The sequence below is a fragment of the Leptinotarsa decemlineata genome, unplaced genomic scaffold (genome assembly GCF_025532065.1).
Source record: "Leptinotarsa decemlineata unplaced genomic scaffold, Ldec_3_MD MMD2_tig00002082_RagTag_RagTag, whole genome shotgun sequence".
Classification (NCBI taxonomy): domain Eukaryota; kingdom Metazoa; phylum Arthropoda; class Insecta; order Coleoptera; family Chrysomelidae; genus Leptinotarsa; species Leptinotarsa decemlineata.
Window position 1 is genome coordinate 4,815,419 of NW_027412573.1, and position 24,762 is coordinate 4,840,180.

Here is a 24,762-nt window from a genome sequence, read left to right on the forward strand (position 1 = left end):
TGAACATCATTGTTATAATATTCTCATTTATATCGACCTTTTTTGGGTAATTGTTACCTTCCACAATCTGAAAAATATAAAAACAGATTGTGGAAGGTAACAATTACCCAAAAAAGGTCGATAAAAAACTGATTTTTTTCCTCCACAAAAAATGACTTTCGTTGAATATCCTCATTTAGTTTTCGGATTTACTAGTAGAAAGGTACCACGTCAACAATCTCTAAAATGGTCAATTCTCGTCCATTGGAAAAATTAATTGAAGCGATTTTTATTTACGGTGCGACGCGTAACTTTCACGAAACCGAAAGGATTTTCAATGAACGTTTTCCGAATCGTCCTATCTGTAGAAAATATGAGGGAACTTGTATCCAAATTCACAACTACCGGTGGTGTACATAACAAAAAGCCTCCAGGTCATCCGTCCATTCCGGAAGAGTAGCAAGTGCAAATAATTGGTGTGATGGTAGTAAATCTTGAACCGTCAACTTATTTCGTCGCAAATGTTTATGAGGTGTCAAGTGAGAAACCATTTGGATACTACTTTTCCCGGTTGTGGAATTGGCCGTAGAGGTCTTACAGAATGTCCAGCCCGCTCACCAGATTTGACACCTTTGGACTATTTTTATGGGGCTATTTGAAGCAAAAGGTGTACGAAACTGAAGCTGCTTCAATATTGGATATACGGCAGAGAATAATGAATATTTGTAGAGATATTGACGTTACTGTGTTCGAAAATATTCGGCGTGAAATATCGGATAGGCTGTTTATATGTCAGAAATTTCAAGGCAACTACCTCGAGCATATTCTGAACTGACCTCAAGCTTATTACCTCATATTATGTAGTTAAATTTCAATGTATTCAGGCAATTATTGAAAGTTCCGCCATTTTATAGTTGTTGAAGATATTGTCTTCATATTCTAGGGTTGCGAAGTATCCATCAGGAGCTTCAAAATGATCTGACACAAGACTCTCTTCCCATTGACATTATATTCTAGGGTTGTGAAACATTTGTCAGGAGCTTCAATATTTCTCCCAGGTGAAAGTGTCATCTGTCAATTCCACTTTGAAATAAAGTATTCATTCATCAATTTCATTATACCAAATTTCAATTTTTTGAGTTGAAATATAAAAGGTGGGGGTACATTAAATGAATGCTATGTATAGTATTAGTTCAAACTATGCCAAATCTCTCTTAGCGAATATTCTAATGTCGAGCACGGGAAACTTCAAACATTTCATGGAACTTGAAGGAGTTTCTATAACAGCTCATTAGAATGATTTCGCAAAAACCTGCTTCGAAAACTAAGTTATTTGATTAGAAAAACATAGAACTCATTTTTTCGTTTCTGGAGTCAAATTGAGTTGAGGCCTTTCCAAAGGATCCTTCCCTGATCAGGACCCCCCAACTGTCCTTCTTGATTCCTTCAACAAAGCTAGGTGATGCAGTAGTGAAGCGACTTATCGCCTCTTCGATAGCAGAATATTTCGAAAATATCTCATGAACCCAATTTATGAGTAGCAGAAGCAAAATCTGCATCAGACTAGGAAACAGACTACCCTGAGCAGATCAGCAAAAAATTCCCCTCATACGATGCACACAAGTCGAAGATCGGACAAAGTAATCAGTTTGCAATAAGCAGCAATAAGAAAAATATATTTGGAAAGAACATCGAGCTGAAAAGTTTAAAATATTTTTTTTTCAAATATCTGTCAGTTTAATTTTTTGAAGAAATATATTCGAATGTATTACAAAAAATAATGGAATTTGGAACAATCATGAATACAAATCAATTTAAAGAACTAATATTATAAAAAAAAGGAAAGAAGAAAAAAAAAATCACATCAAAGGTTTTGCTTCGTTCCCTCCTGTTCATAAGAGAGGACATATGCTTCATCGAGGGCTTGATATACAAAAAAATATGTCACAAATCGCCCACGCTTTTTTTACAATAATACTAGTATTTTTAGTTTGTTATTGTTTTGAGCGTATTAAAAAATGTTTTATCTTTTTAGTTCAATGTTCTTTGAAAGCGAGTTTTTAAAAGTATATTTATTCTTTATTTTTTAGTTTCGTATGCTATGAAAGCGTCATTTTTAGTCTTTTTAAACTATATTTATTTCATGTAAACTTTGGGATCAATCAGCCGCATATTACAATGATGTCGATATATCGCGAATAGATCGAGCAGTAGGGGAGACCGGGGCAAGATGAAGTTTGGGTCAGCACGGGAAGTAAGCTTGTGTGCGTGAATAGTAATCGTGTTCGGAGCGGCGACAGCGCCATTTGCACGAACTTCACTCTCCGCTAGTGTGTCCAAGCAGAGCAAACAGGTTAGAACTCGTTTCTGCGTTGCAGAGAGGAAAAAGTGATATTGCAAGTGTTTTTACGCGATATTTGATTCGAAAACTGATGTACAGACATGTGAATACCTGTGTTAATGTATCATTTCAATCCCGAGCCCAAAACATTAAATTCAAACCAGATTTTTCGCCGGTAAAGTTTGAGGTCAGAATTGCGTCATCTTTTTTACCTACGTGTGGATCGGGGTAAGATGATCGGGGCATAATGGAATACTATAATCAAGACTGATAATCAAGTGACTGAAAAAAGTGAAAAACAAATAAGGAAACCTGGAAAAAAGACTGCAAAGCAGATTAAAAAGACAACTGACAAGAAAAATCTGCAGAAAAAGCGTCAAACCAAAAGGTGCAAAAAAGAAACTGAATCAGAAGATAGTTCATCCCAAGAAGAGGATGATGACTGTGCGTGCATCTATTGTGGGTACTTATACTCAGATTCAACCAAAGGTTGGGTCATCTGCGGTGTTTGCCACGGTTGGGCGCATAATTCATGTGCCGGAGTAGATGAGGAAGATGAAGAGGCACACAATTAAAAAGCGTACTCGTTTTGCCCCACAGCGTTTCCCATCTTACCCCAGTTATGGGGCAAAACGGGAAATTTGCCGAGTTTATTTTTTCATTATTTGCCAAAAAAAGTTCTGTGATTTTGCATGCTACAGTGTTTAATTATAAGAGAGAAATGTATAATGGTTACCTCTTTTGTTAAAGAATGTTATTAAAGAGTTTATTTCTCCTTGTATAACGAGTTTTGTCTTAGCTATCTCATCTTGCCCCAGTATCCCCTAATGTCGATAATTCTATCAATCATATACAGATCCCGAGGTTAAGAGGTACAAGCAAACAAACAAACAAACATACATACATACAGGTGAAGCTAATATAAAGCGTGTGAAATAGTGAATGAATAACTTACAAAGCAGGATCATAATTCAAGGATTTTTGTGGAATCTATCCTTTTAACATCATTCAAGAATCGACAAATCAAATTATAGAATTAGTAGGGTGATGCATCTTGGTTTGAAATTTGATGTTTCTTGTATCAAAGGATACAAACTTTCACAGCCTGAAATAACTGTGTGAAAGCTAATTTCCGTTGTTTTCTGCCGTGGTCTGCAGCTTTTTATGCCTGACGTTTCGTCTACTGCAGCGGTAGATATTATCAAAGGCGATGTGGTAACGGTTGCAGGGTCCTAGTTGGTGCTATCGTTGTTCCGAACGCATTTACTACGATGGTAGTATTTGACTTTTGTTTTATAATATTATCAGTGGGAGTGGTTTGTTTTCTAGTAATTGGATCACCTGACCTTGTTTGTGTACTATTAACGCCAGGTAGCCAGATTTTATTGATGTTCATTGCCTCTTCTTCTCTATTGACATTATTCCAGTATTTTTATATTTCTATTGCCCCTCTATATACCCTTGAATAGTGATCTTGAGTATTATCGAGCGTTTCTGTATTTTCTAATGGGAGAATGTGAGTGCTTTCTTTGTGGAGAGCATGTTTGGATACAGCTGATGTGTTGGTTTGTCCAAAATGAAAATTTCAATTGTGTTTAGAGTAACCTCAGACTTCGTCCCACAATTTTTGATAGATATTTTCATAGAGATATGGAATCTTTGAGAAATACGACGAAAAACCAATACCCACAAAATTTCTTGTAGGTGCGGATCGGTCTACATTGGAACCACGGGAAAAAGTGTAGGTACCTGTCTCTCTGAACCGACAAATCAGCTGCTGCCAAACATGCTATCAACAAAGAAGGCAGGCACATGAATTATCTCATTCGTAGATACAGTTGAATTGGTTATTGTATAAACGAAACAACTCCACTTTTTGGTCAAAATGAAGTGTTATATATATATATATATTTCAGATAATTAGTCAGTGCACCGTTGAGTCTATAAAGGAGACAAATCCGATTTACTATATGAACATTAAAGCGTCACAAAATTTTGGTTGAGTGTATAAAGGAAATAAATCCACTACTTGTTCCCTTCATACACTCAATGTGAGGGCGTTGCAAGCGGACTTTTGACAGCAACCAGTAGTAATCATTCTAAATTATTATTAGTATGCATTAGGTATTGACTAAAGTAACATTATTTTGTTGTTTTAGGTGAAACTACGTAGTATTTTGTAATAAAATAGATGAGAATATGTCATATTCCAACAGTGATAGTGGAGAACCACAATGTAAACGAAAAAAAAGGTGTTCGAAACAGTGAAAAGTATAATAATAATGTTCGGATTCAAGCAAGATTATTTGGGCAAAAGTACACAAGTCAAAAAGGAATCGAAAGAGCTGCAAAACAAACAGGGCCGGACTGTAGGTAAGGATTCCATTGATTTAAGAAAGTTTTCCAAATTTGATCAGTCAATCAGCCTTTCTGGTAATATTTAATTTATTTAAATTTCAGATGTAAAAGAAAATGTATGGAGATGTTGTCACACGATGAAAAGATAACGACTTTCAAATCGCTTTACTGTGGTAAGCCCAAAAACGAACAAGACACTTTTTTGATGGGTCTTGTGGATGTTGAAGATATTAAAAGACGTAGGCCAAAATAACCGGAACCAAAGCAGAATCGTCGAGGTAATTTCAAATATCATGTTCTGAACGGAAGCGTGCGACGTGAAGTATGTAAAAAAGCATTTCTGAGTCTTTATGCTTTATCAAGTAAAGCAGTTTTCCGTCTGACCACACTACTTTCGAATTACTCTAGACCCACTGACAAACGTGGTCGTCATGGTAATCGAGGTAATGCTATACCGGATGCTATTATCTGTAAAATCCATACTCATATTTCTGCATTTCCGATGAAAGAAACTCATTATGGTAGTAAACCATTAAAATACCTTGAATCGACCTTAATAGTAAAAAAAATGTATGGAATGTTTTGTTTGGAAAATGGAGATCTTGCAAAACGCGTTAAGTATGAATACTACTTAAAGCAGTTCAACGAAAATTTTGGATATCGGTTTGGTAGACCACAAGTAGATGTCTGTCCAACATGTGAAGAGTTGGCAGTGAAACTAAAATCACATGTGTTAAACGACAACGCAAAGCGTGTGGCTAGTGCAGAACTAATAATACATAAGAGACGTGCCTCAAAGTTCTATAAAAAAATTGAAAATGTCCGAGATTTGTGTGCCCAAAACCAACATATCGGTGCGATTGTTTTCGATTATATGCAGAATCTGCCTTTACCTGATGTGCCAGAAAACGATATGTTCTACCTTCGAAAACTTTGGCAATATGTTTTTGGTGTTCACAACTTAAAAACCAATGATGCTACATTTTACATATACTTTGAAGGTACCGCCAAAAGGGGTTCAAACGAAGTTGCAAGCTTTCTGAAAGATTACCTAGATACAATACCAAAACAGATTACCGAACTACATATCTTTAGTGATGCTTGTGGCGGACAGAACCGCAATCATACTATTATTAGATTGTTATCAGCTCTCACCATGCATGGAAGGTTTACCGAAATTCATCAATATTTTCCTGTTCGTGGCCATTCATTCCTGCCATGTGACAGGGATTTTGGTCTAATTAAAAGAATAGTGAGACGCCGAGATCGAATTTTCACACCAATGGAATATATTTCTATCATCGCTAATGCAAAGAAAACTCGACCATATTTTGTGGTCAAATTAGTTCAAACCGAAGATATACTAGACAACAAGAGTTGGTGGCCTAAATATTTCAAAAAATCTTGTACAGAAACTACTACTAGGAAGAGGGGAGCAGGGGAAAATCGCCAGAAATTCAGCATTTTTTTATTTCGTCACTTGAGAAATATAACTTGTTTTGATACACTGAAAATAACATACTTCTCCCTCTTCCATTCTCAAATTAGCTATGGTGTTATACTCTGGGGCAACTCAACTGGAACTGTTGATATTTTTAAATTGTATAAAAAAGCTCTCAGAGTAATTACTAATTCTGGTTACAGGGATCATTGTCTATCTCTGTTTTTGAAATTGAGAATAATGCCGTTACCCTCATTATTTTTGTTCAACGTTCTCATAGAAATTCATAAAAAATCAACTTCATTATTCAAGCAATCTATCAGACCTTCATGACTATGATACCAGACATTGTAACAAATTTCGGGCAAACCGCTATCGTTTGAGTACATCTTATCTTATCTTAATCACACAAATCAGGTAATCGAGTTAGAAGAAAGCAAGCATCGCCTACTAATGATAGTGTCTACAGCAATAACAGATAAAACGGCTTCGGCAAAAAACCCGTTACATAACTACAACACAGTTGTTGATTTTTTGTTAGTATAAAATTTTGTCGCTGATACTGATGCAATTCCACCATAATTCTAGTATCTAGTATCTCAAATAATGAAAATTACTGGCCATCTTCTGGCGAATTTCACAAAAGGAAATATAGCAATACATTCACTAATCGAACGTTGCTCTTAGGAAATACCCTGTAGATCCCAAAGTGGCAAACTAGCTGAAGGGTCTCTCACTCACAAGATTAAATGGTAACGGAGCTGCTCCTATCAACTTCATCCATAAATCTGGAAGTTCTGGGTTGTTAGCTTCGACTGTTTCTCAAGTTTCACTACACAGCACACTTGAATCACGACAACTGCACCCAACACATAATAATAAATGACTGTCGAGTGTTTTTCTGGCGGTAAGATTAAAATTTGATTTTCGCAGTTATTTTCACTGCTGACCTGAATCACTTTATTTTTATTCTGGATGTTCGTTTTCAAGGTAATTTTGTGTCTTTGGAGTGGGAATTATTTCCGTCTGTATACCAGAATGTTCCTGATGGGGTTCAGTTCCTTCCGAGGTGATATCTGAAAAAAAAGTATGAGTTATTTTCTGGAAACTAATGAAAGAATAGAAGTAATGTTTACGATAATGATAATGGCCGTTGATTACTGTAATCACATTCTTCAAACGAAATTAGTCTCCCAAATGTTGTTCTATAATTTCAAAAGAAGTAATTTCATTGCCATATTTCCATTTTTTTCAGAACTGGTTCTCATAAAACTCCTTTGAAATATGAAATTTTCTCTTTTTTTAATTTGAAATTGACTTTATATGTGTGAGTATTTGATAATGCAACTCATGAAAACTCAGAACTCAAGTGATTTTATGGAATTCAAGAAAGTTGCAAGTTTTTGTTTATGTGTGTTTCCTCAAAAATTTTGAAATAGAAGGTTTGTTGCTGTTAAAATTCTACCTACAAATTATTGAATTTTGTTCGTATTTTCAATGAAATGTTAAGAATTCGTGACCAGAATGGCACTCAAGTTCAGTCTGTACTGACTGGTATATTTACAATAGAGGATCAATTATTTAAGTTGTGTTTCAAAACGTTTCAGTTTTTTGGCGAATGCGCAGGGGAAGACATTTGAAAATGTCTGTGTCGGAAGCATTTAATAATAAACTTTTCACTCAGAAAGATATCAAAAATTCACTCGTACATACCATGGGGGAAAGAATGTAACTTTGCGCAAGTTTGATATGATACGGTCTCGTAAAAATATAACAAATCTTCAAGTAGAAAATTGTCTGCAATGCTAGATTAACAAAAAAATAATTCAGTTTTCTGAACCTTCAGATGCACTTTCAGATTTATATAAGGTAAAACGATTGAACGATTCAAACTTTGAGTTTCTGGAAGTTAGTGACGTATTTGTTTATAAAAGAACAAATGCTAAGGGATGTGATCAGTTAAACTGATAAATATTCATTTATATCACCCATGTAATTAATATAATATGTCTTTCTGAAAACGTTTTCCCTCTGTGTGTGAGAGTGCAGTGGTTAAAGTTTTGGTGAAAAAAGTAATATCACGAAGTTTAAAGACTTGCATTGAATCACTATTTTGCCAACACTATCGGAAGTTTTAAAAACAGTCAAGACAATATCTTGAGAGAAACTCATTGGTGCCAAATATACAGGGTGTTCAATAAACATGCGACAAAAACTTAAGGAACAATTTTTTTTTAAATAACCGCATCAACCGCGAAGGGTTATTACCGGAGAGGAACAATCAGGTATAATCATATTTTATGTAATATATGAATAGATTTCAAAAAGGTTACTGAAGAGTTCAAGAGGGCAGAATTGAGATCACTGGGAAGTCTTGCTTCTTGTCTTTCATATTCAAAAACTGGGCACTCCAGGATAATGTGTTTCACACTGTTGATCACACCACAAATATCACACTCCGCAGCATCTTCTTTCTTCATAAAGTGTTGGTAAGGAACTATTTCTTGGACTATTCTAAGGATATTTTGTGATTCGATGATTTTTGAAGATACAGGGCGCAAAAGAATTTCGACAATAACAACTTTGGTAATTTTAAAATTATTAACGTAACCGAAATGAAAGTATAGCGTACTACACTGGACCTACCAAGTGATAAAAAAATCTAACAATTCCATTGGTACCTATCAGCAACATTCCGATTACTACAAACGGCTGCAGACATTCAATTTGAATAGTATGCCTCGTAAGTGATCATTTGTATGTGTTGAATAGATTGAAACCGATTGACTTTCCTTATTTGACGTGCATTTTCTGTATACGAAATTCTTGTAGTCTTGTTAGTGAAGTCCTCTATCATGAATGGCTATAGTAACGCAGAGATGGCTGGAATCAGAGGAAATCCCCTAGAATGTCTTCACAATTATTTGTATGATAGAAGACAGTATGTTTATATAGATAATCAAAAAAACTCTCTTCGAAATATAACTTGTGGTATACCCCAAGGATCCATCCTTGGTACTGTTTTTTTCCTTATTTATATTAATTCACTGGCCAATTTGAAATTTAATGGTATAATTAAACTATTTGCTGATGATACTACCATTATATATTTCTCAGACAATTACGAAAAAAATAAAAATTTTATGAAGAATTATTTGGAAGAAATTCTCATGAGTTGAGGCTCAATTTCGATAAATGTTAATATATGAATATTTCCCTAAAACCAATTGATACTTCCAATAGTTTGATTACGTTTGATAAAAATTTTATTAAACATACAAGAACAACAAAATTTTTAGGTTTACACAGTGATGAGAAATTATCCTGGAATGAACATATTGAAAAAATTAGGAAGAAAATATCTTCTCTTATTGGAATTTTTTACAAAATTAGAAACTTTATACCTTTGAAATTAAAAAAAAATATATATTTCAGTCTCATTTATTCACATTTGTACAATCTCATTTCTATTTGGGGAACAGCAGGTAAATCTAAAATAAAACCTCTGAAAACCTTACAAAACGAAATAATAAGAAGCATTTATAAATTACCATATTTGGAATCAACATTGAACTTATATGAGCCAAATCTTTTATGGGACTTACATTCACTCCATAAACTCAAAATTAGCTGCTTCATTCATTCTGTAAAAAATAATACAAAAAATCAAACTTAAATTTTATTTCAGTTGGACATATTCACAATCATACTACAAGACAAACCAAATTTTTGTCACAAATTAAGATACAAACAAATTTTGGAAAAAAGCCGATATATCATGATGGGATCATTATATATAATTCAATTCCAGAAAAAAATAAAGAAGTATTATCGCATTACAAAATTCAAATATCAATTGAAAAAAAAATCTAATTAGTGGAATTTCATAGTTTGCATTTTATTTCCATTACATGTTTTCAACATATACTTTCTGTAACCAATTTCATTATTTGACTGCATTTCATTGGTATTATTTTTCTAGATATAATATGTGTTCATTGTAAAGTATGTTATTTCTGTTATTTTATTATACTTTGTAGTTAGTTATGGTCCCTAATTATAAGCATTCATTGTTTCTTGGGACAATAAACCGAATTGAATTGAATTTATGGACTTGCTTCAATGGAATCGTAATATGCCTAATAGAAAAACCTTCCAAAGTATACACTAACAACTGCGTGAAACAGAAGCATTGAAGTGAAATGGAGGACCAGAAACGCCATGAGAAATTTTCACAATAATCATGTTTGGGCTGAAGAAAATTCACATGAGGTGCTTGAAGATCTCTTTCACCATCAGTTCTCGTTAAACGTTCAGGTGGGAATTGTAGGTGACTTTCTAATCGAACCGGTATTTTTCCCAGGAACACTTACTGGCGAGGTATACCGCCACTTTTTGGAACAAACGCTACCTCTGTTTCTGGAGGATGTACCATTGGCTACAAGGAATGCAATGTGGTTTATGCACCAGCGCATTTTAGCATATTGGCTCGAGAGTTTCTAACAGTAACTTACGGAGATAGCTGGATTGGTCGAGGTGGACCTCACTTATGACCTGCTCGATCACCGGACTTAAACTCCCTGGAATATTTCCCATGGGGCCAGCTATAGTCATTAGTTCATACTACTCCAATGAAAGATTTGAGAAATCGGATAATTGCAATTGCAATCTGAAGCGATCCTGGTATTTTTGAAAGAGTTCGTGAGTCGATGAGAAGAAGTTTGAATTCTTGCATCCGAGCGGGGGTGAGTCATTTTCAACAGTTCCTGTAGATTAAGAAACGTTACATGTAATTTTTGGTGATAAATTTTCGAAATCATCAAAAGACATGATATCCTCAAGATAGTCCAAGGAATGGTCCCTTGGATGTTTGCCGCATAGATACCCTATATAGTCTGGATTCAGAAAAGGCCAAAGTTGTACAAGTGCACTCCTACATATCAGGGATGACATAATGAGCGCAACAGCTTCACCGGTTGCAACGCTCTTGCTGTCTTTCAGCCATCGCTTTGAAGTATTTTATAGCTACATCGCCATCGCTTTATACATTCATTCATATACTCATGTTGAAGCTGTGTTACTTTGATACCCATGCGGAGACTTCTTTAGGTTGAGTGAAAGAACAGTTCAACAGTTATTTTCAGAAGTGCGAAAATTGAATTTCGCCTCTTCCTATAACTTTATAATCATATAATAATAATTTGGTACTGTGAAAATAATTATGGTTGTAGTAACGAAGGCGTATATTATTACTATATACGTGTACTCAATAATTGGTGCTTGAAGGATTGTGATGAAATTACATTTTGTGACCAAGGTTTCTTAAATTCAATAGATCAGTTTTCCAAATGTTGACGATTTAATATTTGAATTGAAATTCCACTCTAATAAAATCCGCTTCTGCGATCACAAGTTGTGTCACTTTTTTGCCTATTATAAAAAAACATCAGGATATTTTCAGGCAACATTTCAACTTGGAAAAATCATCAACTCCATTCAGTTCGTCAGTAGGTTTTTTATTCATATCATCCATCTCCATTTGATCAGCAGAACATTTGTTTTCAATCTTGAATTTATATAAAACAATTCAGATTGTGAATGATGTACAATCCTACCTATCAAGTCTCAGGAAAAGTCGATGAAAGATTTGATTCCTACACAGATTTGTGAAAAATAATATGGAAACGCCAAATAATAGTGAAAGGCTCGACCATTAATCAGATGATGATTGATCACCCCAATTTGATATTCGACAACAGTTCGGAGGGCACACAAAACAGCCTGATTGAGTGACGGCACCAAAAATAAAGAAACAGACGATAAATGACCCACATCGTGTTCATCATTCAGCTCTAATGTCTGAAATCCAGCTCACGATATCGAGAACTCAATGTTGCGAGTTCGTAAGCTGCATGCAGGATAGCAGTCGATTCATCACCTGCGTTACATCAGTAAATAAATCATTTTTGACAAGCCTAATCGGTTTCTCGACATATATATGTATTTAACTTCCCAATTATGTTCCTCGTGGAAGTTTCAGATTTGATATCTTGTGAACCTACGTTTCAAAACGCAATCGGGCAATTTAGAATGGAATAGAAGTTTTGATTTAATTGGTGAAACTTTGTTCAAGAACAATAAATCAATGAAATAGGGAAATAAATATTTCGAATGGAAATTACGAACATCAATCTCTTCCAACTTTCACTCGTAGTGGAATTTGTATATACCCGCTAGAAATTGACTCCACTGGGAGACCTTTTTTGGATCCAGAAGACCTGTGTGCAAGATTCCTTGAAGAGTAAATTCCGCAGATGCTTCTTTTTTGTTCAAGAGCAGCTCCAGCTATTTTGGAGCCTGTAGGTATCAATACAACAGATCTGATGAACAACTCAACAACCCAAGGGACTCTAGCCTCTTTAGATGTTCTTGGCAACAGACGTGAAGATGGTACATTGGGTCACAGAGTGTACAGAAAATCGACACACATGAACAGGTCCTGAACAAAAACATATCCAGATCGGAGCCCCTGGCATAGATAGATGGATAGATTTATTGATCCTTTTTGCTACATAATGTGTAGATGGGATAATTGTAGTTAAGTTATGAACATGCATACATTTTAACATTCAAAGGTATAAACAAACATATAAATAAAATTCTAGGTCTAGATAGATTGCAAGTAAACTAGGTTTCACAGTAAAAATAATTTTGTTCAGGCATCATATAAAATCCTATGTAATTATATCAGTAATATGTATATATATATATATATATATATATATATATATATATATATATATATATATATATATCTATATATATATCTATATATCTATATATATATATATATATATATATATATATATCTATATATCTATATATATATATATATATATATATATATATATATATATATATATATATATATATATATATATATATATGCAGATAATAACACTGATGATTTTCAAATAAGACTCAACCTCTAACGGAAGCAAGAAACTCTTTGGAAGGTTCGAAATAGATGAACATTTCAACCTAGCAGACCACTATTATAATATTCATGCAGTCATTGTTCACTGTGGTTCTGGCGTTGAATTTGGTCATTATTTCGCCTTGGTCATAGACGAAACGGACTGGTTTAAGTTTGACGATAGTCGTGTCACGAAGTGTTCTGGCGATGCATTGAATTTATTGAAGCCTCTGGAGACACCCTACATTTTGTTTTATAAGAGAGAGGTCATTGTTAGATCAAGATCTTCAGATGATGTAGTGCTGCAGGTTTTTCCGCGTTTTCCTGCAGCTGAAAAAGCAAATGCGCCACTGGAATCAATGAAGTCGCCCCGGAGCGTCAATTAATTTTTATTGTTGTTTTTATTTTATTTTCATCGTTGTTTTAATGAAATAATATAGATGTGGTACAAATACATTATTTAAATATGAATAGAAAGGAAAAGGAAAAATATGTATCACCAGCTTGCTTAGAAACAATAAACAAGGAGAGGTAACAAGGACATTTTGAAATAAAGTTTTCAAAAGAAATACGATCGCTCATTGCTTACTTCAAGTGTAAATTCGTCTACTATGTAAAAACCCTTTTCAGATAAATAATGTTTAATTTTTTTTTTAAGATATGAGGAGACAGAGTCTTTATATCGTTTGGCAGTAAATTATTCATTCGAATCCCGGCAAATTTAGTAGATTTTCCATATTTTGCGTGATGATGTTTTCGTGTTATGATCATATCTTTTCTTCTTATATTATAGCTATGCATCTCTGTTTTTGTTTGGAAAATTTCTTTATTTTCATATACATATGTCAATGTTATTAAAATGTACAGACTTGCAACTGTCAATATTTCATTTTGTTGGAATATATTTCCACATGGAGTTCTGAAGTCTAAATTAAATATCAATCTCAGCAGTGCTCTTTGTTTTATGAAAATCCTGTCTGATCCAGTAGCTAGTCCCCAGACCGAAATTTTCTGATACATGATCGAGTGAAATTTGGCATAATAAACTGATACCAGTGAATTTGTATCTAACTTGCACTTAAGAAATTGAGATTATGTTGACTTCTCGATGAATTCGCGAATTGCATGTATACCGTTTTGTTCTGGTTGACAATGAGTCTGTTCTTGTTACACCACCCATTAAATTCGATTAGAACAGCATTTACCATTTGTGTCATATCGTCAGATGTTTTACTAGAAAGAATAATAGACGTGTCATCTGCATAGAGAAATATTTTTCCATGACTTATATTGAGAGGAAGATCATTTACATATAATAAAAATATTAGTGGCCCAAGAACGCTGCTCTGAGGGGTACCTGCTTTAACTGAAAATTCATCCGATGTTATTTTGCTTTACCTGGAAACATCTATTCGCCAAAAAAGAAACAATTAATTGATTTACATTACCACGAATCCCAAGGTTGAAGAGTTTGTCTGCAACAAATTTAGTGTTCAAAGTGTCGTAGGCCCTGCTCAAGTCAAAAAAGACTCCTACAACAATATTCTTTCCGTCAATCAAATCATGTATGTGTTGTGTGAAATTTAGCGTTGCGGTTTCTGTTGAGCAGTTTTTCCTGAATCCATGTTGGCACTCTGTCATCAGGTCGAAGGTTTCGAGGTAGTCGTTTATTCTGAGAGATATTAGTTTTTCCAAAATTTTTGAGAGTACGCCGATAATTGATATGGGACGAAAATTTTCGATACTCTTCGATACTCTTTTTGTCACTATTTTTCAATACGGGTACTAGAATGGCAATTTTGAGAAGATCAGGATATTCTTCAAAACCAACATATTCATAATATGCGCTATTTGGTCTGATAATATATCTACACATTCTTTAATAATTTTTGTAGAGACCTCATCATGCCCTGCGCTTCTTTTATTAGGTTATGAGGCTATGCCTCATTGTTACGAGTTTGAAAAACATCGTTGTAGTAACATTCGCCATTGTTGTGCAGCTGTCTGAGTAATTACCCGAGAAATGTGTTTTGATTTTTTTGTCGATTATGGTTGAGAAGTATTCTCCAAATGTTTTCGCGACTTCTACTTCATTACTGATACATTTCTGATTGTGATTCAGGATTATACGTTCACTCTCAGTTGTTCTAGATGGTTGCTTGATTATACTCCAAAGAGTTTTGCTTTTATTGCTAGACTCATTTACTTTTTTCCTGGCGAATTTCAATTTCTACGCTTTTCTTTGCTGCAGTGTCTTTAGTGTCCGAGTTCTCGTGTTTTTTCAGATAATTCATGTGCCTAAGATCTTCAATTTTTTTCTTTTAGCGGAGTAGAAAGGGCAATTTTGTTTTTTTGTTGCTATGAGGTTGTATTTCTATAACATTTAGGGAATGCTGCCTCAAAGCACCAATGGAAATGTTCTCAGAAGTTAGTGAAAGCTTCGTTTATGTTGGGTTCCAATCTGGATATGATAATGTCAGGTCAGACAATTCCACTTTCTGCTTCGAAAAATTTCTTGAGGGTTGGAAAGGCACAATCATGTCGCTGGAATTGCCAAGGCTGCTTCTCAAAGGCTTGGAACACTGATCCGAACCAGAAAACTGTACACACCTCAACAACTTTTGATGCTTTATGAAGCTCAGATAACGTCAAGGAATGGTAGTTGTCTCTTATTTTCTCATATGTGAATTTTATTGATCGACATCTATTATTTAAAAAGGAAACAAAATCGTCAATATTCGATTTTTTGGTATCGAATATTGGGAAAATATCATCCACATATCCTAGCCAAATCCTAGGAAAATACTTGAAAATAAAAGCAACCTTCTACCTGGAACCGATTTTGTTTCATACACAGTTTAGTAAGAGAAACTCAAACAGTGGTCTGCAAGAATCTCGTGGTTTTGCGTTACACAGAAATCGTACAGCTCTTTTCTGTATAACTAAAATTGGTTGCAGTGTTGCCACAGTACATGCACCCCAGAAAGGAATTCCATATCGTCGATGAGACAATATGAGATAGTGATATGTTACTTTGGCATCAGCAAATCCCAACTCATAAGATGTCAGCCTCACAGCATAAGACCCTGAGGATACCTTTGATTTGAGACTCTTGATATGGTCTTCAAATTTCAAATAACTGTTAATAGATAGTCCCAGAAATTTGGTTGATGGTTTATTCTCAACCAAGATGTTGTCAATTTGTGAATTGCTGATGGAACATTTGAAGCAAATTACGTTCGTTTCAGAGATATTAAAACTGAGAAATTTTGCGTCGCACCATCTTTTCATATTGCTTTCATCATGATTTATTACTGTTTCAAGTTTCAGGCCGAATTCAGTATCTTCAACTTCCTGGTTGGAAAAACTCTAGAACGACTTGTATAGCCTTACCATGTACCAGCCTCATTTGTTATGAAATGTGATAATATTATTTTTTCCGTTATTTGATGTTGTTAGAACAAAAACTTTTGTTCTCCTTCAATGAAATCAGCCTCCTGAAATTTTGCATCAGGAGCCGGTAAACCAACAAACCGATTAAATGGATTCAGGTCAACTGTTCCGGGAAAGTAATAAAAATTCAAACGAGCCCCTCAATGAACGTCCTTTGTGTCCATTCCGGAGAGCACTCCACATTTATGGAAAAAATGGACCTGGTGGGACGGTTTAGTCAACAATGAACGTCACTCGGGATTATTTTATCTGCACCAGGCACACAGTTCATTAAAACGCTGTGATTACAAAACATTCTGAATGGACTATATTTTTTGGGTGAACATCCTGAAAGCGAGGTGTGTTAGACGGACTGGTGCTATCGAAAAAATTACCATGACAAGAGCCCTTTTGGAAGATATTCCAGTGTCGTTGTTTTTATTCATTCACATATTAAAAATAACTGGTATGTAAGTGTTAATTTTAATCTACTGTATGAATGCTGTGTTTTTGAAATGGAGTTGAGGCAAGTTTGTGCTGAATAAAATTTTGCAAACGGCATATTATTGATGTTGAATTGATTATATGAATTTGGCAACCAAACAACAGTTACTTCCAAACTTTAATATACACAGAAGGTATTTGTTATGCACTGTTTGGAACCTTTGGGGTGGTAATGAATATTACTGGAGTTATTTTTCTTCAATACATGAGAGGTTCACAAGAAACACGTAGAATACAGGAAATAGCATCCACTAATGGTTTCTCGAGGGGTATTGTGGATGACATAATGCGGAAGAAGAAACGTATAACCTCGTGGCTACTACTAGACTGTCGACTGTCACCAAGAATTAGCCAAAGCCTCGGTAGATCATAACATTATCCTGAGGTGGGTACAGGAATGAAGGTAATCGCATAGCCGACTCTTTAGCCAAGGGATCGGCTGGAATAGGAATTTAAGGACCCAGTGGCACCCACGGCCTGATGACTTCGACAATTGCGGAACTAGTCGAATGTTACACCCATGCTCAATCCTTGAAGAGATGGAACGGAATCAAAGGATGTGATCTTGCCAGGATAACCTTGGGCGACTCTGAGAAGCTGGCGCCAAACAAATATCTGGCGATGACCAGGAAAAATCTACGCTTGACAGTAGGATTTCTGACTGGCCACTGTTAACTAAGGAAACACCTCCATAATATGAGGCTAGTGGATTCACCTCTATACAGGATGTGTGAACAGGAAGATAAGACTGTCAGATATGTCCTATGCGAGTGCCCGGAGTTATCGTCAATAAGGAAGTGTGTTTTCAGCCAGTCTTGGCGTACACCTGCTGATATAAAGAAGATGACTCCCAGTGACCTGTCCACCTTCCTGGAAAGGACAGGATGGACGATGACCTAGGAGGACAACTCCTCGGGTGGATGTTCAATGGGTCACATATGGCCTAAGTGCTCTGAGTCTACACTCACTCTCCCTGCTCTACAGATTCCAGAGAGAGAATCTCTAAAGTGACGTTCTTGCTTCAGAACAACACCTAGTAGACATTCTACTCAAACAACTACAAGAAGTGGAAAGAAGAGAAAGGAGACCGAAAAATGGGGAAAGAGGAGACAATAAGATTAGCAGAAAAGTTTTTTAGTAAGTTTTGATAATGAAGGAGATTGTCTATAATGAAGTGCCAAAACGTACGTGAGAGGTATCAACAACTATAAAAGACCTTGCAGAAGTATATGAGGAATTTCAAGTCAAACTGCCCAAATCGCAAAAGAATTTGTGGAGAAGATGGGATTACAAATTTTTTCGAGAGCTCAAGTGAACTGGAATATAACAAATTCGGAGGCAAGTCGTCTCCTAACAACGCATGCTGTATTGGTTGCTGTAACAACTACGGAAAACTGGGGCATACGAAGAACTGATCCATAAAATGAAATGCAGTAGCAAAATATATCTAGGCAAAAATACAGCAACAGCAAAAAATAATCGAAGGTTTTCCAACATCTCAGAGAAGACGTAGGTGGTTAATACAAGAAAGCATCTCAGAAGGTACAGACCATTGACTTCATAGAGATGACCATGCCCGTAAATGTCGAATGTACAGTAGAATGTATGAGTTTGATCGTGATGAATGAAAATAATGTGAAAGAAATACCCTGTAACTGAGAATGAAGAGGAAATAACTCAGCATCCAATATCCTCAAAAACATCCGACAACCCGGAGCCCAGATTCGGAAATAACAGATCTATGGAATGGATGGGATGATCGGAACAAGCCAAAGGTAGGATGTTGATCTGAAACTGGATAAAAGCAATGACGGAGTTCGGCTTGATTTTCAGAAACCCGATACTTTCTGGGTTTCCAATACTTTCTGGGTCCAATGGGATAGTTATGCCTTTGAAATAGGATTTCCCATTGCAAATAGGCAAGCATAGTTACAGCAATGAAAGTTCATCAGATGATTGCACCAATAATACTTCACCATCGACAGGCACGAGTTCGACAGGGGTCACCCTCCACTGACACAAGGAAGAATGAAGCAAAAGAGCTGTAGAACTCCGTAAGGGAAAGAAATATTTTATGCATTTACGGGAAATTATTCATTAGTTACTGGAACGAATAGAGACTGACCTGGAGAGCCAAAGACAACAGGATTCTGATGGAGGGGTAATGTGGTTATACCTACCTCAAAATAAAGGCTATTTTCAACTACAAAAGAAATGAAGAGTTCTCTACTTGGTAGTTCAGAAGATTGTCTCCTCCAATTGGCTTTCTATAATGGTAATGATCCTCCAAGATGGTTGAGTAGAAAAGTCACCCAGAGTCTGGCAATTCAGAGAGCGGGAGCGGCGATTAAACGAAACTACCCCTCATTGCATGAAACTCCAAACTGAGTGTGGACAAGAAGCTCCTGATATATAAGCAAATTATCAGGCCAGCTATGTTGTATGCTTGTGCTGTGTTCTGTAGCCTCAAGAGGACTCCGTTGCGGAGACTCGAGACGATGCAGAATAATGTGCTTCGTATCGTGACTGATGATGATCGATATATTTCATTGGAGCGTTTACGAGAAATAGCGAAGGTTGAGCCGATTACTTATTTGATCCGAAGGCTTGCTTACAAACATTTCAAGTGGTTCCTTTCGAAAAGTCCGCTGACTAGTAATATCACAGCAGTTTATCATAATCAACCCCGCCGTCACGGTGGGTTGATTTATGATGCTCTCGATATTTTCCATGAGTGACATGTAAATGACCGTTTGTGAGTTCATGAAAAAAGTGGCATTGAAAACTTCTTGTAGACATTCTGTCCTGGTTTTTTCATGAACTCTTTCCAGGAGTATCCAGCTAACCAACACATCGACAGCTATGTTTTCATTTGAACGACCTGAATATCAAAACCATGTAATGATGTGCATAAGCCTTGGCGGCAGGAGGCACATTACCTAGTCGTTTTTTAATAAAGTCTATGTTTCTGGGTGAGCGTCAACCCGCTAACATCGCGGGGGGCGTTCCCCAACGCCTCCTCTCAGCGGGGACGCCAGGGGGTGCCTGTCTGGAGTCACTTTGCTACTCTACCCTTAAGGTAGAGATATACATGACATGTAGGCATGTAAATAGTTTATTTTGATAAAGAAGATTTAAGTTTTAGTTTAGTTCAGTTAAGGACGGAATCTTGAACCACAACCACTTCTGCAGTTACAGAATATCGTATTGAGTAACTCATCTGGAGCAGGTGGTAAAATGGTCATGACAGGTTCTAGCAATCTGTTACGCATTGTCCAACCCCATTCCTGGGGTTCCAAATCATGTCCTAACCAAGTTTGAACTTGGTAATAAACACGATTGAAATGTTGGTGAGGTGCTCCACTTGTTGGTGGGATATTTGATAACTGCAAAAGTTTATTGAGCTTTGTTAGCTTGACATATTTTGCATAACAAAGATGATCGATAGTATCTACAGACTTTGGAGCATTATAAACATGTAATAAAGTTTGCAATCCACTATCAAATAATCTTTGAACCAGGCAGTTTTCTTTTTCAAATGCTGCGGCAAGTTAATCCAAATTAGATAGTTTCTCGAGTGTTCTTTAAAACGTTTTTTTTTCTTTTTTAATAAAGAACGCAGAAGTCGTATCACATCTGCTTAGAGCGTAAAGAAACAAAATTTTAAAAAAAATTTACTAATTTATTTTCTAAATATTACTGGAGTTTTTTCCCAACACCAAATCGTTATTTTCAAACCTCGACACGTGTTTCGATCACCAAGTAATCATCTTCAAAGAGAAAGTTTTAATCTTCCTCTTTGAAGATGATCACTTGGTGATCGAAAACACGTGTCGAGGTGCTAAAAATAACGATTTGGTGTTGGGAAAAAACTCCGGTAATATTCATTACTACATCAAAGGTTCCAAACAGTGCATCATAAATTTATTTTCTACTTAAAATGCAATTACCGTAGAATAGACTACAATTGAAATGTAATTAAAGTATATCCCTTAATGACTTTTTGAAATACAGGAGTAAATTGCATTATTGTATTCATAGATTGGTTCATTAATAAAAAAATATTTGAATATAATGTATTTGTTGATAAAGAATTAACATTAATTATAATGATTCATTAAGTAATAATTTATAAACCTTAAATGAGCTGATTTCGATCGGCACAACCAGTTGATTTCAAATTATATCTATTCTGCGCTCGCGCTGCTCTGTATATCAAAAACGAGTCAACGTATGAAAAAATTTTTTCAACAAAAGTTATAGAAAATTCAGTTTTCTACAATATTGATAATGATCACAACTAGCATAAACCCCATAGGAAACGAGATATTGGCAAAAAAACGTGCAAAAAGTCGGTTTTTTAACTTATGACCACCAATTTTTGGAGTTGCGGCCGTCGGATCATATGTGAATTTTGAGAATACTTTTATGATGCCAAAATTCAAAGTTCGTTTGAATTTACAGCTGGGTATGTCAACTTTCCGAAATACAGGTCTAAATCGACCTAAAATGATTGGACAAATTTGTTTGCTTTGCTGATTTATTATAATTTGAAAAGATCTTCAGAATGCAAAACTTCTAGTAGATTTTTTGAAAAAAAAATCATGTATTCTGAATGAGAATAGGATATGGAGTATCACAGAAATTTGCAAAGGCTATTTTTTCTCCAAAGATTCCCATATTTTATTGAAGATGTTGAAAAGAAGAGTCAAAGAAATTGTTTCTATTCCCAAAATATGTTTGAATTGTGTAGTAATCAGTCAATGTGAAGATAGTCTTTGCACCCCTGAAGATGCCAACCATCGGTTGTCGAAACATTCAAACACCCACTAACAAGTAGATGATGGTTGACAATTCAACGGATTAGCTTTTTGCTGTTCGAAACTATGTCATTTTGCTGTGATTGCGTGTCATTTTGGAAATAAAGGCATTATTTCCACTGAATATCTAGATGTTTCTCACGAACAAATTGCGTTATCGAGAATCCCAACTTAAAGTAGTTGATACGGTCAATGTGTATGAAAGTGGCGTTTGAATAGACAGGATGCGTTTAACGAAATAATTTCCTTACTAAAAATAGCCCTTTGTTGTCATATATTATTTACAAATGACCTTAATGGCAATTTAGTTGATGTTATGTTTTATCTGCCAAATCGTCTACAGAAATAACATTCAAACGCAGTCCGTCACACGTTTCAACAATTTCATTGCGTGGATATTCATGGTCGGATGAAAATTGGTTCAATTAATAAAATTAAGCAAAATGACTTCAACCAAAAGCCACGGCTTAGCGGAATGTCTGCAGTTCTTTACATGGGGGTGGTCCAAGTCAGATGACTGTATATGATGATGACCCTGTATAAAAGATTCATCGATATATTCTGAGAGCCCACATCAAGTGCCAATAGCAAAATGTGAACAGATTTTCAATATCTCTGCGAATAAAGAAGATAGGCAAAAACATAATTTGGGATTTTCTTGTTTTTCCTGTATATCTCCAGAACCAAGAGAGCTATATTCGATTTCTTTACATCATTGAATAGATCTCTAAAATATACAACTTTGTCATGATTTAACTGACCAGGTTATGATCGCTCAAGATGTTGAAGCCTTTCAAATATTTCAGAATATGGTGGTTTTCGACTTTTTCCATGATTTCTGGTATAACTGATAGCAAATCGGCTGGTCTATAGTTATTTGGAAGAGTTTTTTGGCCTTTTTCAGGAATAGGTTGAATGGGAGCAATCTTGCAACAAGAAGGAACAACCCCTTCCTAGTAAAGCAGGTTGAAAAGTCTGCAAAATACTGTTGCGAGTTGATTTGTGCACTTTTTAAGTACGATGACGAGCACTTCATCAGGACCAGAATGCCTCATTGTTGGTGAAAACTTGGAGAACCCAGATATCGTGCAAACAAGTAGGAAAACTATGGAACTGCAACAAATATTCGTTAATGGTTAGTCGAAAAAATTCTACCAGACGGAATATTTTATATAAAAAATGCATGTTTTTTACATGGTCAGTTGTATGTGGCATGTTCACGAGCCAGAAAACCATCTGCTTCATTTGTTAACACGTCTGATATCAAAACTAAAAATGTCCAATGGATTTCCAATTAGATTGGCATTTGCAATGACTTTCAATGAGTCTCAAGGCCAAACAATGTCTGTTGTGGCTTGGATTTGAGCACAATATGTTTTTCATACGGTGACAGTAATAAGTAATGAGAACTCATTAGGGGCTCCAACTCAATTGTAAAGAGCTAGTTTTAGTCATCTTCTGATGAACCTAACGTCGAGAGACTACATTTTTGTTCTGGCGTAAGAGAAGTGTTTTTTATCAAATCTATTTTACGCCATGGGTTCCAATTGAACCTACCAAGACAACAATTCATATTACTGGAGTTTATTCCCAACACCAAATCGTTATTTTTAACACTTCGACACGTGTTACGATCATCAAGTGATCATCTTCAAAGAGGAAGATTAAAACTAAAAACTCCAGTAATATTCATTACTACACCAAAGGATCCAAACAGCGCATCATAAGTACAACAATTCGTATCAAAAAAATATTTCCATGAAAGGAAATCTGGTACTCTCTATAAAATACTAAATTAACAAAACTCAATTAATTTAGTGCTACCACCTGCCTCACCCCTATCCCTCAATTTCCAGAAACGAGATTGTGTGTTTCAACTGAAATGTATTATTTCCTTCAACTCAATTAATGTTATGAAACTGATATTTTCCAAGAATAAACTTGTCTCAATAACAGTTTCAATTCTCATTTTCCCAGTGAAGCCCCATTAATTAGTGCAGATCAAATTGCGATATGACTACAGGAGTAATTAATACAGCAAGAAAGTAATCAATTCAAACAACTTAACTCTGAAAAATATATTAATTATTCCAATTAGGTTCGTGACAATGGAAAAACGGAAGGGTGATTTTTCTTTGTGAGGAAATCCAGGATTACACTTGTTTCATTTACGTTCATCAAGTCGCATTCATCATTCTGTTCGTCCTTGTTTGTATTGGTGAGTCGTTCGTCTGTTTGAAAGGGAAATTGTAGTCAGCATTGGTAACGGAATGCTGGGTAAGTTTTTGTTGTTACATATTTCAATGTGAGTATTAGAGGAAGACTTATTTTATTCATTGGTTCATTCATTCTTTCAAAACGAAACAGGCAGAGCCTGATAACATGTTTCCCAGTAATTCCTTGGAGGAAGTTCTGTGAGAGTATCTCTGATTTACCTTGCAGCACAAGAATTGATAAGATTTTCTCTACAGAGCCGACTACTGAAATTGGGTCGCTTAAACGACATGCAAAGAGGTAACTTTCAGACACAAACCGGAAGAAAAAGCCCTTCTGAAACTGCTACTTTCATATGAACACTGAATTACACGAAAGAAATTCGAAGCAAATACTTCTATATGAACACTGAACTATACAGAAGACAATATTCTCAGTTTGTATTCCAAACATTCATTATGGAATAAAATCAGGTATCATTCACCAGGAGTTCTACACTAAAGGAATGGTAAAAAAATTGCACTTACATAGAACAGTGTCTTCCTCACTGGTATACATCGATGTTTTGCCTTAAGACACAGGAAATTCAACGCTCCAAATGTCACGAAACGTGTTCAGAATAACGATTGAATAGGCTGAAATGTATATTGAACAAAAAAAATGCACTTTGAAGATTTAGTACGTTGAAATTTCCAAT

At 35.4% G+C, this 24,762-nt stretch overlaps 1 protein-coding gene across 1 annotated transcript in view; it reads right to left on the reverse strand.

The window, feature by feature from the left end:
- Octbeta2R (Octopamine beta2 receptor) overlaps window positions 1–24,762 on the reverse strand; it is a 301,658-nt gene that overhangs the window by 189,798 nt on the left and 87,098 nt on the right. Inside the window, exon 2 of the mRNA XM_074176875.1 lies at window positions 6,861–7,195. The gene's annotated coding sequence lies outside the window, so the exon portion shown is untranslated. The remainder of the gene's footprint in view (window positions 1–6,860; window positions 7,196–24,762) is intronic.